At 44.3% G+C, this 16,987-nt stretch overlaps 1 long non-coding RNA gene across 1 annotated transcript; it reads right to left on the bottom strand.

Annotated features, from left to right (window-relative positions):
* Nucleotides 1–787: 787 nt before the first annotated feature.
* Nucleotides 788–15,753, bottom strand: LOC131378529 (uncharacterized). The gene is made up of 3 exons (XR_009207732.1): nucleotides 15,524–15,753; nucleotides 12,843–13,974; nucleotides 788–1,202 (listed from the first exon to the last, which is right to left on the bottom strand). It is a non-coding gene; the product is annotated as an uncharacterized LOC131378529 (long non-coding RNA).
* Between the last annotated feature and the right edge of the window lie 1,234 nt (nucleotides 15,754–16,987).

The raw sequence follows: 16,987 nt of genomic DNA, 5'->3' as shown, positions 1-16,987 counted from the left end.
TCTTTGACTGATGAAATTCTCTCTCTCTCTCTCTCTTCAGAAAACGTACTAAGTAACTGGAAGTTCTTCGTGACAATTAGAATCGCATCCCAAAACTTGTGTCATGGATTTCAGCAAGCTCTGGATCAAGCACGTTTATACCAGATGAGACTGACTGGGTTTGATTTCCTGCAGGAATTTAGGTTGAGTCTGCAAATGTTAAAATAGGTTCAGGCAGCTGTGCAATGTGACTGCTGTGCTCTCATACTTCCACACCTTAAGCAGCATGGATTTCCTTCCCCACACACAGACAATTGCCCCCCTTTTTAGAACTTGTTTACAAAATAAAATATTTTATTAATAACATTCCAATTCCCATGCAGGATAGATTTTTTTAACACCATTGGACTGAATCAATCTTTCAGATACTATTTCTGATCAAGCTCTGAGAGTTTATTTAAAAGTCATCCCTGGAGTGTGAAATGGGTATTTTTACAAAGAGAGCCTGAAATTCTGTTATCTCATTGCAAATAACCTTATCACAACAAATAACCTCATATTCCCCAGAAAACATAAGGATTCAATGATTTTTTTTGTTTGTTTGTTTTTAAAGATCTTTTTCCTACAATTTTGGGGGGAAAAATAAAAATCATCGGGGATTCAAGCTGGTCAAAGCTTTCTGGCCATAGAAGCAAATAGCTCCTAAAGACAAAAGGAAAGCAAAAGCCCAAATTAAGCACGTGGCTAGTAGCAAGAAATGAACAGATACATTCAAATCCAAACTCAGCACCAACTTCAAGCCATCATGGATGGGTAGAGAAGGTGCATTCTTGCTGAGGAGAACAAAAAACCCGCGCCTCAGGAAAGCTCTGTAGCTCACCAGTGACAAGCAGAAAAGCTGGGGAGCAGCTCCCCACCCCCAGCATTCGACGGCACACGGTGTTACACAGAACTGCTCCTGTTGAGCCTGCAGTGAGCCAGCTGGAAAGCAGACAGAAGCAGGTACTGATATTACACCAGAACCTACTGTCACTGCTAGAGCCAGCGTACCGTCACCGAAGCTGCCAATTATCCCCAAGTCACTGATACGTCATTTTTTTTTTTTAATCCCATCGAACAATCTTTCGCTGGAGGCTTTTTCACACCCATGACTGAAGTATCCCTGGTGGCAAGTTGGCTAATTAAGAGCAAAAAATCCATCTCTTGATGAAATAACGCTGCCGCTGAAAGAGATTTCTACAGTTAGGAAAGATAATGTTTAATCAGGCTAGGAGGAGGAGCAGCATCCTAACACTTGCACCACGCATAGGAAAGAGGTCTACAGCTAGCAATTAACAATGATGAAAAGGACAGTGATTTAAAGCATATTGCCGTGACATTTTTATCAAAGTAAATGAGTTTGCTAGGCCCAGCGGCTGCATATGCTTATTGTCATTTAATGTTTGGATAGCAACACATCAGGCGCCGAGGATCAGGAGGTGCCGAGTTTAATAAGTCATTTTGACACCGGCGTGAAACGAACAAATCAGCATTCTGAGGAATGTGTTCACACTCCGAGCAGACAGGCAGACATCCTAAGCATGTGAGGTGACACCAATCAACAACAACAAAAAAAAAAAAAGGGAGGTGGGAAAGAAAGGGAGTGAGAGATGAAAGCCAGGAGGAGAAACAGGCAGCAATACTCCGATGAAAAACTAGTTTTGTCCTGTCTGCTGGTTTGCCTGGTCGGTGTCAACAAGGCAAATTTCTTTCCGCTAAGGCTGAGAGACGCTGCGTATCTTCGAGGGCATAAATCTCATGTATTATTTAAGCCCTACGCGGATTATCTCAAATGAGCTAAAATTAACGTCACGGAAATCTTCCAGGACTTTTCGTTGCTTTAGTGGCAATGCAAAATTCCTGCCACGTGCACGCTTAATCAGAGCTTGTTTTTCAGCACAACAAGGCTGGCTCTGCACAAGTTCTTTGAGAGCCTCTCAGAGGCTTTCTCCCCGAAGCCCAGAGGAGCTGTGCCTGTGTGAGCAAACTAAGGCTCTGGCTTTTCATGACTTTCAAAGCGCTGGCGGCAGGTTTGATCCCAGCTCCTCCGCCCTCTGCAGACTGGCTGCCCGCTCTGTCCCTCGCCTTCCAGCCCTATTCATATTCTCTTTACCTCAGGGTATGCCTGTAGTGCAGAGGTACCTGAGCTAGCCATAGAACTCCCCCACAGCAGCTAAGGTGCTGCTGTAGATGTGGTTGTGTGGAGCTCAGTGCAGAATAATTTACCCCCACTGTCCCTAATTCATTTAAAGTCACTTTAACTAGACCTTCCTGAGAGATTCCGCCCCCCACCACCATGTCCCTGTCCTCACCTCTTCACTTCCAAATACTCAATATTTCACCGCCAGCCTTTTCATCGGGCTTGTCTACTTCTAAATTAAGATTCGAAACCTAAGAGAATTGTTGGTACAAATTCAACAATCCATTTGCAATTTGAGATTTATCTCAAACGGTGCCTTAACAGGGCTGACAAATTTCCTTTTCAGCCAGTCCTGAATGCCTAAAAATGCACATAAAAAAAGTCTTGGAAGACAAATGTCATCTCCTTGACTTGCAGAGCATCAGAAAATACATTAGGATATGATAAAACAACTGCTACGATTAAGAAAAATGAGGCATTAAGGAATATAACCTAGAGTAGGAGCAGCATTAAGGAGATGGGGTGGAAAGAGAAGAAAGGAGGGAGATGAAAGCATCCTATTCATGTTCTGTCAATTTCCAATCCACGTAAGTGAAAATAAATCTACTTTCCTCACATATACTGTTTAGACTTACATCCCTGCCCTATTTGGACTCACGCTCTTCCCCACAAAAGATTAAAAGTTTGAGTTGACTGTCAGGTAAATCCATCAATAAAGCAAGAAAGAGAAAATAAGATATCATTGATACCAGAGCCAAGTAATTCTATCAACCTGCATTACCCATATTTGATGGGGTATCCACTAAAAAAAAATAAGGACAGTGGCTATTTTTCTGGGCTCAGAAAAACGGGAGGTCTCAAAAGAGTAGTGCCAGCTTTGCAACATGAGGTTAGAAACAGGCTGAGGTGATCTCCTTACTTCTTAGAGGAGCTCCCCACCCACAGACACTGCTGCACCTAATCCAGCCATGGATTTTATCCCTTCCCAAAGAGCAGTGAACATAAGCTATCTCCAGCACAGCTTCAGCACTGATGGAGAAGACAAACATTTCAGCCATGTGCCTCCTGCAAGAGATGGTGCTCCATGCCCTGGGGAGACACAGGGCACAGGACCTCCCACTCCAGCAGGGTCATGCTCACCAAATTACACACCAGCGGGGCACAGGCTGGGAGGCATTTCACATGCCTGAGGGCTTGGAATTCACTAGGATCCCTCTGGCAGCACATGACGACTCCGGGTTAATAAAGTTAAAAGCGTGTTATACTGCTTGTTAAACTTTTCAATAAGCGCTGAAACAAGAGCAAGAGGGGCTCTGAGACCACAAAAATCCTGGTTAACAGGAAGAGCTGTGTACAATGCTGGACAGGGAACAAGGAACATGCAGCTGTGGAAGACCAGGAGAACGTGCAATCTTGCAAGTGTGTCTGAGCCATCCAGCCACAAAAGACAGAGGGGAGCACTCTGGGTGCTCAGCCAGGTATGGGAATCTTCTCATGGCCCAGAACACATCCCCCTCCCAGGATTTAGCTGGCTAAGCAAACCATTCAGCTGGCTGAGTTCAAGATCACCTCTGTCACTGATAAGAGCTGCTGTGAAGAAAGCCAGAAGCAAGGACCTGCCCCTCATTTCCCTCGGGAACCATTTCTAAGCTGAGGCTTTACCACAGGTCCCCACTTCTGCTAATTGTCGGGGAGCAGCGAGGGCAGGGGGCTCTGCAAGGCACGGGAGGCTGGGAACAAAGAGGGTTAAAAAAGAAGGTTCCAGCACTGACCTCACCGTCAGAGAGTCAGCAAGACTGAGGAAAAAGAAAAAAAATTGCAACGTCACAGCTAAGTTTAAAGATTACATATCAGCTGGGGAGAGTAAGTTCTCAAAATTTCTCAGAGAAATGCAGTCTCTCCTCTGCCACCACAGGCTGCAGATATATTCTGATTTTCCTTAGTGTTCAAAAGCCAGCTCATCTGCATCCTAAATCACTGCAGAAAGAGGAGCTAGAGCAAAAAGGCAGAGAGAAGGCTTCTAAGACCTACATAACCTCTATTCTTGTTTAACTTTAGGGGGCAAGGAGAGAACTAATTATGGATCCAAACCGAACATCAGTTTGTTCTTTCATCCTTCATGGAGAAGGTTTATCCAAACATCAGACTAACACCACAGCTGTCTTCAGGAAGCAGCAGTTTGCACAGTCCAGCTTAAAATTACTTGCATCCCCTGGAATGTGTAAAAGGTACAATAAAATTTTTACTATCTGAAACTATAATAGACTTTTCCCTCTTGTTTTGGTGTTTTTTTTTTTCCTCCCACACTCTTAGACCTCACAGTTCAATGTGTGGGCAGCAGAGCATTTTGCCACCCAGCCACCACACCGCAAATTAATATCGGGCGGCAAAAGCATACCAGCCCAAGATGAAAAGATGCCTTGGAATCTTTCATATTTAGTTAATATCTTTTCCTTCCATTTAGTTATGCTGGCACTAACTCCATGCCCAAGAGGGCAGTGCAGCTCTGGCAGTCTGATGGGAAGCTTCTTGGGTATCTGCCAGACACAGCACGACCAACAGAGCCCTCATGGCCCTGCAGAAGGGTTTTATCTCTCCCTGTCCTCTGAGCTGATGCTGCAGAGCTTTAAATTCAGCACTGTCCCTAAGCCTGCATCTCCAGAGCTACATCTAGGTCATGCTGGGAGTAAAATGCTCCAAAAGAGAGACCTAGGACAGTTTACGCAGGCACCTTCCGTTTGGGAAGGAACAAAAACGCAGTGATATATATCCCTGTGCTTCCAGATTGAAATTAAAGAGAAGTGATAACGGAAACGCTTTCCAGAAGACTTGTGGAGTCTGCAAACACCTCTACTTTGTTCTGCATGCAGAATTTCGTGTCTCCTTTTCAAAACACCGGCTCTTCTCTACTCCTACACTGTTTGTTGTTACGTTGCCCCATGGCAGTCGTGTTGCACCTGCTAAGTAAGCTCTAAATCAGGGACACCACCCAGAGAGTTCAAGCTAAAGAGGAACAGGAGAACTCGGCCTCAAGGGAGATTTGCCCTCTGCAGAGCTGCCCAAACAGCTCTGTCTTGTCATTCTTTCAATTTGAGGTGGAGGAACCAGAATATTAACTCACATCAGGAGAAACCCACGAGTGTCTGATATTTCTGCCATATTTTTCCCCTTGGCCTACCATAAAAAAAATAAAAATAATAATAAAAAACCACCATAACAGTTTCTCTGTGATTGGGAAAAAAAAAAAAATCTTACATGACCCAAATATTGAAACCAGTGACAAGTGAGACATATCAGGGAGTTTGTTTTACTTAAGCAGGTATCACAGATGGAACAGAGAGTGGCTTCTGCTTTTAAAAAGAATGATTCAAAATCAGTAACAAAGCCACTGAATTATGAAGCCCAAATATATAATTCTTTGCGTGTATGAGGTATTATACTGTAAAAATCAAGTTTAAAAAAGTGGCAGACGGAAAACCTTATGGGCTCCTGATCATTTTCCAGTCAAATTAGAAGGAAAGCTGCTTGGTTTCTGTCCCAGGTTTGCAGGTTTTGGAGTCCTAAGCTGCAGTCTGGCTACATAAGACTCAACAAGGAACCAGCTATTGCCCATTTCTAAGGAACAATAGATTCAAAAGGTGTGAGCTGGTAAAACACTTTCATGCTACTGCTACGAGCAACATGCAGATATTAGCTAAAACTTCTATAAGAACACTGCCAAGATAAGAAAAGTCAGTTTAGAAGCATCTACAGGTTGAGTCTTAAAACAGAAAAAAAATAATACCCTCTTCAGTGCTCCCAGCTCCCAAAGCAAGCAGCTGCTGGCTGAGGGAACAGGACTTATCAGCTGCTACTCCGACCTCCACAGACAATTTCACTGCTCTGACATTAGCTGAGGAGCCACATCACTCATCAGAGAGAAGAGAAGACAAGACGGCGGTGGGAGAACAGAGCTCACCAAGAAATGGAAATCAGGTGATGGAACTGTCACCATCCCAAAAGTCATGAAAAATTAAAAGCCAAAGGAAAACACAGCCCAAGTTGTAATACAAAAATACCTTTGGGATTGTCTTCCTCTAGGTCTTCATTAACAAAAATAATTTATTTTTTTTGAAGACCATGCCCAGGCACTGCTAATGCACAGCTTTTTTGCAGTATCCATCGGAGGTAAGAATGCATCACTTCTTCCTGCTGAAATAGGCTGGGACCTGCCCTGTGTTCTTGAATTTTTCTGTTGGTTTAACTTCGCTCTTTCATTTAAAATATCTTCATTTTCACGGATATTTCATGCTGGCTGAGGAAGCTATATGATGGGAAATTACATTTTAATGATGAGTGCACAAAACAAAAACCTCATATGGCAACAACAAAGGCCAGAACTCTGAGTGGAGAGAGCCAGCATCCCACACAGCTGCTTTCTGGGTTCTAAAAAAGGACCCAAGCTAATGTTGCACTAATTATACCCAGGTGTAGAACGAGAGCTGGTTTTCATTTCTTTTCAATTCAAACCGCGGGACTGGTTTCCAGCCCAGATTAATTTGTCCAGGGGTCCTTTAAGGGGTGTGGTTTAACTTGCATCTGGCTTCAGTCTCAGGGCTCCCAGCAGTGGCACTTCCCTGAACTCTTATAAAATTAATTGGGCACTCATGCACGACTTAATTGGGCGCCCATGCAAAAATTAATGGGGCACGCAAGCGTGAAGAAATGGGGTTCTCATGCACGAATCGACTGGGCACCGATGCATGGACGAACCGGGCGTGCAAGGAGCAGCTAATTGTGCGCTCAAGCAAGAGCTGCTGGGGCGCTCAGGCGTGATCCCATCAGGCACTCATGCATGAGTGAATGCAGATGTGAATGCAGAAAAGCCTGCGATCGCTGCCCTGCACGTTCTACTCCGCGAAAAGCGCACAGGAACTGTTCTCTCCGTTATAAACTCCGCTTTCAACACCATCACAGCGTTAATTGCAAACTCTGCTCTTAGCCCCGTGGACCAGGCAGCAGGAATAAGCCCTGTGAGGTGCACACTTTGCCCAGCACAGCAGTACGAGCACTGCTCACAAGGAAAACGAGAGCCTCCCCTCTGCTCTGAGCGCTTGTTAACACTTCTTTTAGCAGCCTGCTTTTATTTTAAAATAAGAGACCTTCGGCTCCACTCAAACTGCATCTGCCACGTGTTTCTGGGGTCTCTGGAGATCTGTTTAGAGGATGCAGCCACACCCCATGGCACAGCAGCTTTCCTGGCATTTCCTAGGCACACAGACTCTGTGGATGGCACTCCTGAATCCCTGGCTGTGAGCCACTGGGGGCAGGGGCTCAAAGCTGATCCTATATCCTGTCCCAGTCACCTTCCCATCCCTCAGGTGCATGAAACCACCTCTACCGGGGGACCTTTTTTTTTTTTAGGAAGTTAACACAAATTACTTTCTAATCAAGCGCTGAGAGAGAATAAAATACAAGAAATTAAGCACTTAATAAAAGCACCTTCCCTCCCCCTTTCCTAGACTCCACTTAAGCTAAACACACCTTCCTAAACTCAGCTCCTCATACTTGCACTACAAGTCAGTCACACGTGGTTTGCACCAATCATCTCAGTGATCCAGTGGGCAATGCAGGAAGGTGGGGCTGTGTACACAAAAGTTTCTTCTGTCTGCAGCTCCTTCCTGTGTCTTCCCAGGTGTCTTCCACCCCTCTGGCTTCCCAGTGTCACTCTGCTGGCACAGGTCACCCATGGCCATATTCAAAGTCTCCTTGCCCTGCTCTGTGTCATCTCCAGGCTGCAGTGATCCAGGAGCGCATCCCTTGGGGATGGAGCATCCTCTTCCACACACATCTTCTCTGCCGTCTTCCTGATGATGCATCTCCTCCAGCATCTGAGGGGTCCTCTGAGGGGAAAACGTCCTCTGGCATTTTGGGGACAGCATTTCAGCTTCAGAGCCGGCTGCCACCTGCACGGGGCAGTTCATGGCCACCTCCCAGGCTGAGTGTGCTGGAACCCCGGGATGCCAATCCAGGTGTGGCCAGAGCAGCACCGGGGAGAGCTCATGGTGCACTTTGCGGGGGGTGAACCCATCGGGTGCTCATGCATGTGCTAATTGAGCATTCATGCGTGAGTAAATTGGGTGCTCATCCAGATCTAATTGGACTCTCAAGTGTGACTTGATTGGGCTCTCAAGCACGCGCTAATTGGGCGCTCATGCGTGAACTATTTGAGCAATAAATTGTGCACTAATTGGGCACCCATGCGCGAAGTAATTGTGCGATCGGGCGTGAACTAACAGGGTGATCATGCAGGAGTTAATTAGGCACCCATACCATGCATGGGCTAAGCTGGCCCTCATGCAGGAGCTCGTTTGGTGCCCATGCACAAACAAAGTAAACCCTACAGCTTAATCTCAATGCCTTCCACTCCTTGCCTCAGCAACACACTTATTTTAAGAGATGTTTCAACACACGAACATCAGTATCACTACTTTCAACATTTTCACAATCTTAATATGCAGCAATTATGAACTTCCTCCCTGCAGAACAGACAGTTGGGATTGGCACTGCAGCAGTGTTCTTTAAAATCTTGTTCCTTGCCCCACAAATCATATCATAGAAACATTTAAGCTGAAAGAGATGCTTAAAATCATTGAGTCCAACAATTACCTAACACTAACAAGTCTACCACTAAACCACGTCCTTAAGTGCCATTCCTACATAGAACACCTTATCCACCACAAGCTCTACCCTTTATGTTGGTGGACCAGACTGTAAGGAATTAGTATCATCACCAAGTGCATATGCACTTAGTAAAATTCTAGCCCCATCCCAGGGAGCCAAGCTACAGGGGTTATCATCATCTCATCACAGTATGAATTCTCATTCAGAATCTTCTCCAAGCTCTAACCCCTTGAGCTGGTGAACTAGATTATTGGGGTCGACCTTATCACAGTCTGACTGCACCGACCCTTCACAGACTTCAAGCCCCACCCTTGTGGGATGTAGGGATTATGCTCTGCCTGAACAAGTATTGTTGTGTCCCTCGGGGCATACATTGCAGGAGGCACTGCAGTCATGCATGAACATCTCATGAAGTCACACTGCTCGAGTTCAGTAAGCTCATGCATGAGCACCCAATCAATACATGCATGAGTGCTCATCCAGTTTATGCATGGGCGCTCAGATAATTCACACCTGAGCGATCTAATCGCTTCATCCTCGAGCACCCAATGAACTCAAACATGGGCGCACAATTAATTCACCTCCAAGTGCCGAATTAATTTACACCAGACCACCAAAGTAGTTCATGCATGAGTGTCCTGCGAATTGATGCTTGATTAATCCCTGCATGGAGGCACAATTAATCCATGCCTGAGCACCCAATTAGCTCACACGTGGGCAAGATTGGTTCAAGATGCCCCAATTGCCCACACAAGGTTGCACCTTCAGGTCACACGTGATCACTGAACTCATGCACCCGATTTACTCCTGCATGAGCACTCAGCTGGCACTTGCATGAATGCCTGATGGTCTCATGAGTGACACACTGGACACATGTTGCAGGCTTCAGCAGGGCCCTCAACTGCTCTGTGCAGGTGGCAGCTGCCTCTAGAGCTGATGCAATTGTCCACAGCATCCCAAAAGGAGCACGCAGTGCCCCATCACACAGTTATTTACAAGCAGGCAGCAGAAACAAGAGAAAGAGACATGTGGAGGGAGAGGTGCCAGAGGAGTCACACGGAGGGAAACGCAACAGACAAGGATGGAGTGGGGCAGAAAGCCCGTCAAAACTGAAAGTCAAGGAATTGCAGACACAGGGAAAACAGAAGGCTCGGTCAGTGTTGTTCAGGATGTGGAGCAATGTCCAGAACAGTTGAGCCATTTGGTATACCATTTTATTCCCCAGGTTGAGAAATGTGTGTTGCATCAAGAGAACACTCTCCACCACACATTTTACATCTGGAAAAAGCCCTGCAGCTATTTGAGTCATGAACCCATTGGTACCTCCAACAGTGGTGGTGATCTTTTCTTCTATTTCTGTCATCATCTGCCCTGTATGCTAGTAAACAAATGAAAAAAGCTATTGCGTTCTTAGCTTTGTGTATTGCAAGAAAAAAGTATTAAATCTGTAGCAAGTGCTCAGCATGTGTTACCCCAAGTAACCCTGCAGTCCACAGGGGCAAGGGGTGGCAAATGTAATAAATGCATATTCAAAATGCTGTGGCTTGGTTACATTCATTGCAGGAGCAGAGAATGAAGTCTTTAAAAGCGTGAATTCAGATTGTTCTAAAATTAATCCACACAGTGTAGCCCGCTGGGATGAGGGGTGAAATTTGTGAAGAGTACATCTATTCGGACCGTGACCAAGTTGACACACATCCTTTCCTATTTATCTTCCCAACCCTAAGGATCTTGTTCAGGTAGCTTCAAACTCTATTTGCAATGCTCTTACTCATGGTTCATACCTGCTACCCCTCCAAGGTATAACACCTGAAGCACTTACAGCCCAAGTGTCCAAGAGCACAGTTCCTGTTGCTAGCTAGTCTTCACTGGGGGGGGATCTTTACTTCAAATTAATTCAAATTTCTAATCACTGACTTCAGTAATGAGAGAGAATAAAGAAGACTATTAAACCCTTAACAACCTTGACCTTTCCACCTCACTTCCCAGTTTAAGCCTCCTTAGCTTTCACCACAGTTTGCACACAGTCCATCCCAAACTCTCTGGTGATGGGCAGTGCAAGAGGGTTGTGTTGTGTGCATAATATTTTGCCACTGCTCTCTATCTTTTACTGGTTTCTTCCACACCTTGTGAGCCCCAGACTTCCAGCCCTAGCATGGACTGCATGAAGGGCAACACACCATTCCTGTTCTGAGGACACAACTAAGTGATTTTTTTTTTTCCTGAACCAGTGAAAAACTCTGTTTAATATCCTTAACCCTCTTTTCGTAGCAATTATACAGAAAGCCTTGCAAATGTTCACAGTACTCACAGCAATATAAAAGGTCAAGGCTTCAAGAACATTTATAATGGTAAGGAATAATGTTCTATCACGAAGAAACAGTGGAAAACCAAATCTGGTTTGGTGCAGTATTCACCACGCTGCATGAAACAATTTAAAAAAAAAATCAAAAATAAATAGTGAAACTGTCAAGCACATCTCAGTACTCCAAAAGCACTCTTGCCACACAAAGCATTCAGCAGCACAACCTGCCTGACTGTACCAGAATGAGAAGCCCTTTGCAACAGGCAGCCTGGATTGTATTTGAAAGATTGGTCTATTTACTGCATGCTTCTGCCAAGATATATTTAACTTGCAGCTTGACTTTGAAACACAAACCACTTAGCACCTCATAATATGATTTCTGATCTCTAAAATCCCACACTACCGACTAAAGGCAGGAGGCTTGGGCCTTGAAATGCCAATTAAAGAGTTGCATTGACAGAAACGGCTTTTGTTTTGAAAAGTCTTCAAGGGTATTGATACCAGACCAGGGCTCATCAGGGTCTGTCAGCTGAAAGTCACTTCTCATGTTCCTCTCTGTGTTGGCTGGCTTTCTTGCTGAGATGTCTCTCAAGCTATGCAAAGTCAGGAGGGAAAAAGCTGTAAAGTGATCAGAGTGAAAATTAAGCTTGCTTTGTGGCTGTGTCTTACCGGCACAGAACAGCTGGAATCTGTGGCCATGGTGGTTGGACTGTCACACTCCCAGAGCCCTCTACATCAAGGAAGAGATGAGTATTTCCTGACAGACAGGAAAATATCTACCAGTCAATGGTTTGCCTAAAAGCATCTGAGTCAGAAAGGAATGACACTTCACATTGTTGAGATTGAAACCCTGTAAGCACCATTTCCTGTCCAAATACGTACAAACCAGTTTAACGTGGCTGTCCACACTGGAAAATAATCCAAATTCATCTCAGCTGGCACCCCTGTGTTTAAGGGAGCCTCCAGAAGATATCTACAGGCAAGAACCAAAAACGAACGGCTGAAAAATGTGAAATCGGGCATAGACCCAGAGGCATGCTGCCTCAGTGGCCCCATGGAGAAGAGACTGCCCTTTTTCCACCAGGCAAAAAACATGATGGCACCCCACCTCCAACGGCTGTCAAAATTCCAGCATTCTGCATTCCATGCAGTGCAGCGTCCCCACACTGCAGCAATGAGTAGGCACATGGAGGCTTTACATGGCAAATGAGTCTCTGTGCTCTGGGCAGCCACCCTGGGCTTAACCACACACATCTACCTCCTCACCCAGCCCCAAAATCAGTGTGGAAAGTAAACGAACACCACATCACGAGAACCTGGTGTTTAGATGCACTCTCATCCCCTAACCCCATCCAAATTTCGCATTCTGCTACAAGCTGACAAGATAATTGTTAGGTAATTACACTGGCTTCATTTCCAAGCGCAGCAGAGATACAGCAGCAAGAGAATGTACTAGCATGATAAAAACTGCATGTTTGTCTGCTTTTCAAAAATTATCCACCTGGCCTGTGGATTACCAAATAAGGGGCTTAAAAGAAGCACCGGCTGGAGAACACTTCAAAGCTCTGAAGAACACCTGAATCTGCCAAGAGAACCTAACAATGTGCATTCAATGCTACAACTTACAGGCCTAAATGGATGAGAAATAACAGGGGCGTGCGTATATGCCATATTCTTTGGGGCAAGCTTTGGATAATCTCAGTTTATGAACCTTACCAGCCAATAATTCCAGAAAATCTGGAGAATGTTCCAGTTCCATCCATTGAGATGTTCCAAAGCTCATTTTATTTTGCACCAGGGTGTCCCCAGCTTTTCACCGATCTTCACATAATTCCTCCATCAGACATTAAGTGCCAGGAGAGAGATATCTGGAGAATTTTATCAGCTGAAGGGCTGAAAAGAGCATTGTGAGTAGACAATTTCAGAATGCCTTTATTTTAAAACAAAGGACTGTTGACACAGGACTCTAACCAAAACTCAAAAAGGAAGAAAGTTAAACTAAAAATCCTGGCTGTATATTGCTGCACCATAACTTGAAGTTCAACAGCTTTGAAAAATAAACTGAGATCCTTGGAGGAAAGAGATGAAAAGCTGCAGCAGTGGATGATTTCAGCAGTAACAGGATCCTTTTACTGACAGAGTAAGGATGCTTGGGGCATCTCCCCAAAACCAGGAAGACCACAGAACCTCACCCCACCTGCATAAGGGTGGTGCCATTTCCTGAGCCTGCTTGGTACCACGGCCCAAGAGCACCTCTGGATATGGGTGGCACAGGTAAACTGCTGTGTTCAGATAACCCAGGGAAAGGCAAGGCAAAGGAAGGTCCAGACCCATGGCTGAGACAAATCAGCCAGCTCCCTCAGAGTCAGAAGAGTTCATCCAGCTTAAGAATGAGCCCTGTTTATATATAGCTTTCCTCTTCAGAGGAGTAAGTGAAGCTGCCATCACAGGAACGCTCTTGAGGTTGCCTCGCTAGAGCAACCTTGATGAACCTTGCTATTCATCACAACAAGAACATTTGAGCGCTGCAGTCCCCAGTAAATCAAAACATGCCAGGGTGTCTGTAATTCTTAATCAGCACTCTTGAATTTACACTCTCCTCAAACATCCTTAGAAAAAACAACAGAGTGGACGCCAATTTCCCTACTGGTGCAAACGAGTGAATTTCCACTGAAATCAAGACGCTTGAGCCAATTTCAACAAGCTAAAAATTCGGATCTTGTGCTCTTTCTGCTCCAGCTTTGAGTGGTTTTGAGATCAAGCAGAGTTTTTGCAGGATGAGTAACAATGAAGCAGTGACCTCCTAAAGCAGCTTTCATGCAGTCCTTGGCAAAGGAGGTCTCCATACCTACAGGTTTTAAATTCAGGCAAAGGAAGAAGTGATTTGTTCAAGTCTCCTGGCAAAACAACAGCCAAACAAGGATATGCCCAAGCCCTGGAAACTAGGCTTCAAGGTGCCTGTTTCACAATTATGTTTAACCAAATAGCTTTTCAATGAGGGACTTGAAAATGAGGAACCTTTTCATTTTTTTTTTTTCTTTTTAATATTGCTGAAAACCACAGCTACCACACTGACACACATTTCTGAGCTTTAAAAAAAGGCAGCTTTCAACATTCCTAATTTTCACTGCTTATAAGCCATGACTTTACAGAATGATTTTATTTTTTTTTCCTGTGTAGTTGAATATGCCCTGTATCTAGAAGGTAATTTTGGCTTTAATCTGCTCTAAACGCTAGAATGTTGGACAAGTGAAGCATTTGATGGTGATGATAATGAGTAGCCCATTAAAGGTAATTTTTAAAAAGTTAATGAGCTCTCACCAAGGGACCGACACGTACTGTAATGAAAAATGTTTGCATAAAGAATATAGCTTTCTTGCTATTTATTTTACTTTATAGAGAACCTATAAAACTTTTTAATATGCCTTCAATTAATTCAGCAGTTTAGACGATGCTTGAGTTTTATTTTCATTCTCGCTTTGCCACGGTAGGTTACAGAAATTTAGTTTCCTAAGGAAAGCAACTGATATCTCAATTAATCACTCTCTTTTACCACCATAGTCACCATTGAATGTCCAGGGATTCAATTTTTTTTTTTTTCCCCCCCACTGCCTAATTAAGGGAACTCAGCAACAAAGTGATTTAGTGATAATGACTCTTGCCATTTCTTTAGCTGTGTGGTCACTGTTAGCCACTATTTGAATTTACCAGCATAAATAAAGCCCTTCAGTGACTAAACAAAGTTAAAGGAGCAATAAATTAAGCTTGCCATGTACACTCGGTTAAACCTTCAGCCAACATAAATACAAGCAGCCTTTCGCTGTGATTTGCTCGGTACAATGACATCATGCATTTCCAAACAGAACGTGAAGAACACAGCCAAAAAAGCTAACACAATTCCCTTACGTGAATCAAATTACAACAATCTAGAGCTTGTTGCACGGCCTGCTCAGTTTCTGGCTTCTACGCCATGTGCTCTCATGTGACCACATTATAAAATAATCTACACGGTGATCTCAATTTTGCATTTTCTGCATGATTACATTTTGGCAAGGGGACTCCCCGTGTCAGCGCTCTCGGCAGGAATGCTTTGAAAGTTACTGAAAAGTCAGAATTTGCCAGCACAGGGTCAAATCAAGTCTTCTCCTCCTCAGCTAGATCCTAAAAAGAATAAAAGCTACAAAGGGCTGCATCCAGGAAGAGACAGAAAGGCAAAAGTCAGGAGTGGAGCTAACCTGAGCCAAACCTAGCTAGGCCTGGTAAAAAGGGGCTCTGCCCCTTCAGATGACAAAGTTTGTAGGTGGTGAAGTGATCAATAAGTGGATACAAGAGAGCAAAATTGTCACCTTATCTTAGACTGTCTCAGAGCAGGCCATCGACCATAGAATTCTGCTCACCTTCTGATCCATTAGAGTCTCTCCCAGGGAATGCGTCTGCAGGACAACCCGGAGCTCTGAGGCAGCTGAACTACACTTTCTTTAAAATAAAAACTAAAAAAAAAGCAGCTGCACTGTTGAGTACAGGCCCAGAACAGCGCAGCAATCCCAGCGAGGGCTCCCCCAGCCCATCAGCACCACAGCGAGCCCGGCTCGGAGGCACAAACCTCCACAAACCACGGGGTAGGACCCAAAACCTTCCTCCCAAAATCAAGGTGCTCCTCCTGAGGGTTTTTATGGCCAGCAGGGTGGGAACAGCCAGCTGGGACCGGCCAGGTGCAGCCAATGAGGAGCAAAACTCCTGTTTGCATGAGGAAAGGGAGATCCTCGGCTCCCACGGGCGGCGCTGATCATCCTGCGCGCCGCAGAGCGAGCGGCGCTTTTGGTGAACGCCAAAAAGCACCTGCAAACAGCCCTTCCAAAAGCACAGCAGGCGGCTTAGCTGGACTGCAGCAAAGGTAATTTCGTATTTCTGCTGCTTAAAAAATAAAATAAATTAAAATAAAAGCCAGAAGTGTTGGTGGACGCTGACTGGGTTCGACCCGGAATTACGGTTTACTTGTGAAGGATCGTGCTCTTGTGTTTGTTCTTTGTTACAACTTCTTCACTAAAACAATTAAACTTCTTAGTGCATGAAAGAATCAAGTAAAATACAGCACCGCAGATGTATTATTGCGCCACAAATTAACAAAGTGTGAGAGGGAAAACCTCTCTGAGCAAGTGTGCATGGCAAAGGATTAAAAATGGAGAAAACTTAATAACTAATTGGTTATAACTTTACGGTGTAAAACACCACGTGAAAATGGCAATAAGAAGATTTTGCCTCAACCAGTCTTGTGCTGAGCTGTATGATTTTATGTCACTTTTTATTTATGTTTTCATCATGAAAATCTTGTCGAAAGACTGGGTGAGCCCAGTCTTCACAACAGAGAATACTTTTACAGTGCTTTAAAAATTAAGAGATAGGGCAAAGTCACCCATATATCAACTTTTCTCTACTCCTTCTTTATTCTCCCAAGCCTAGGTTGAGCAATAATTCTTGCCTACTAAATCATGACATATTAAGGATGAAAAAGATTTCACATTGGTTTTCTCCCCTCCCTTTCTTTTTATTATTCCTTTTGAAAGATCTGCAAAGGGTTGAAATATCATCCAGGCCTCTATGAAGCCAATCAGCACAATGCTTATTAGGCACAAAAGAGAAGATGTGATCTATTTTTAATTAAGCCATCTTTGAACAATGCAACATAAAGAACCTGGCTTTTGAATCGAAAGGCAATCAGTGAATGGATGGTGGGTGAAGTAAAAGTAAAAAGGAGGAAGAATTCCTGATACAGGGAAGGCTCACAGAAGATTTAAAGAAAAAAAAAAAAAAAAAAAAAAAGAAACACAACTTTTCTCAAGGAAAGAAAGAAATGAAGATTT

This window comes from Hirundo rustica, chromosome 3 (assembly GCF_015227805.2).
Source record: "Hirundo rustica isolate bHirRus1 chromosome 3, bHirRus1.pri.v3, whole genome shotgun sequence".
Taxonomy (NCBI): domain Eukaryota; kingdom Metazoa; phylum Chordata; class Aves; order Passeriformes; family Hirundinidae; genus Hirundo; species Hirundo rustica.
Note: the sequence above shows the minus strand (reverse complement) of the source record. Positions and strands in the feature narration are given on the sequence as shown.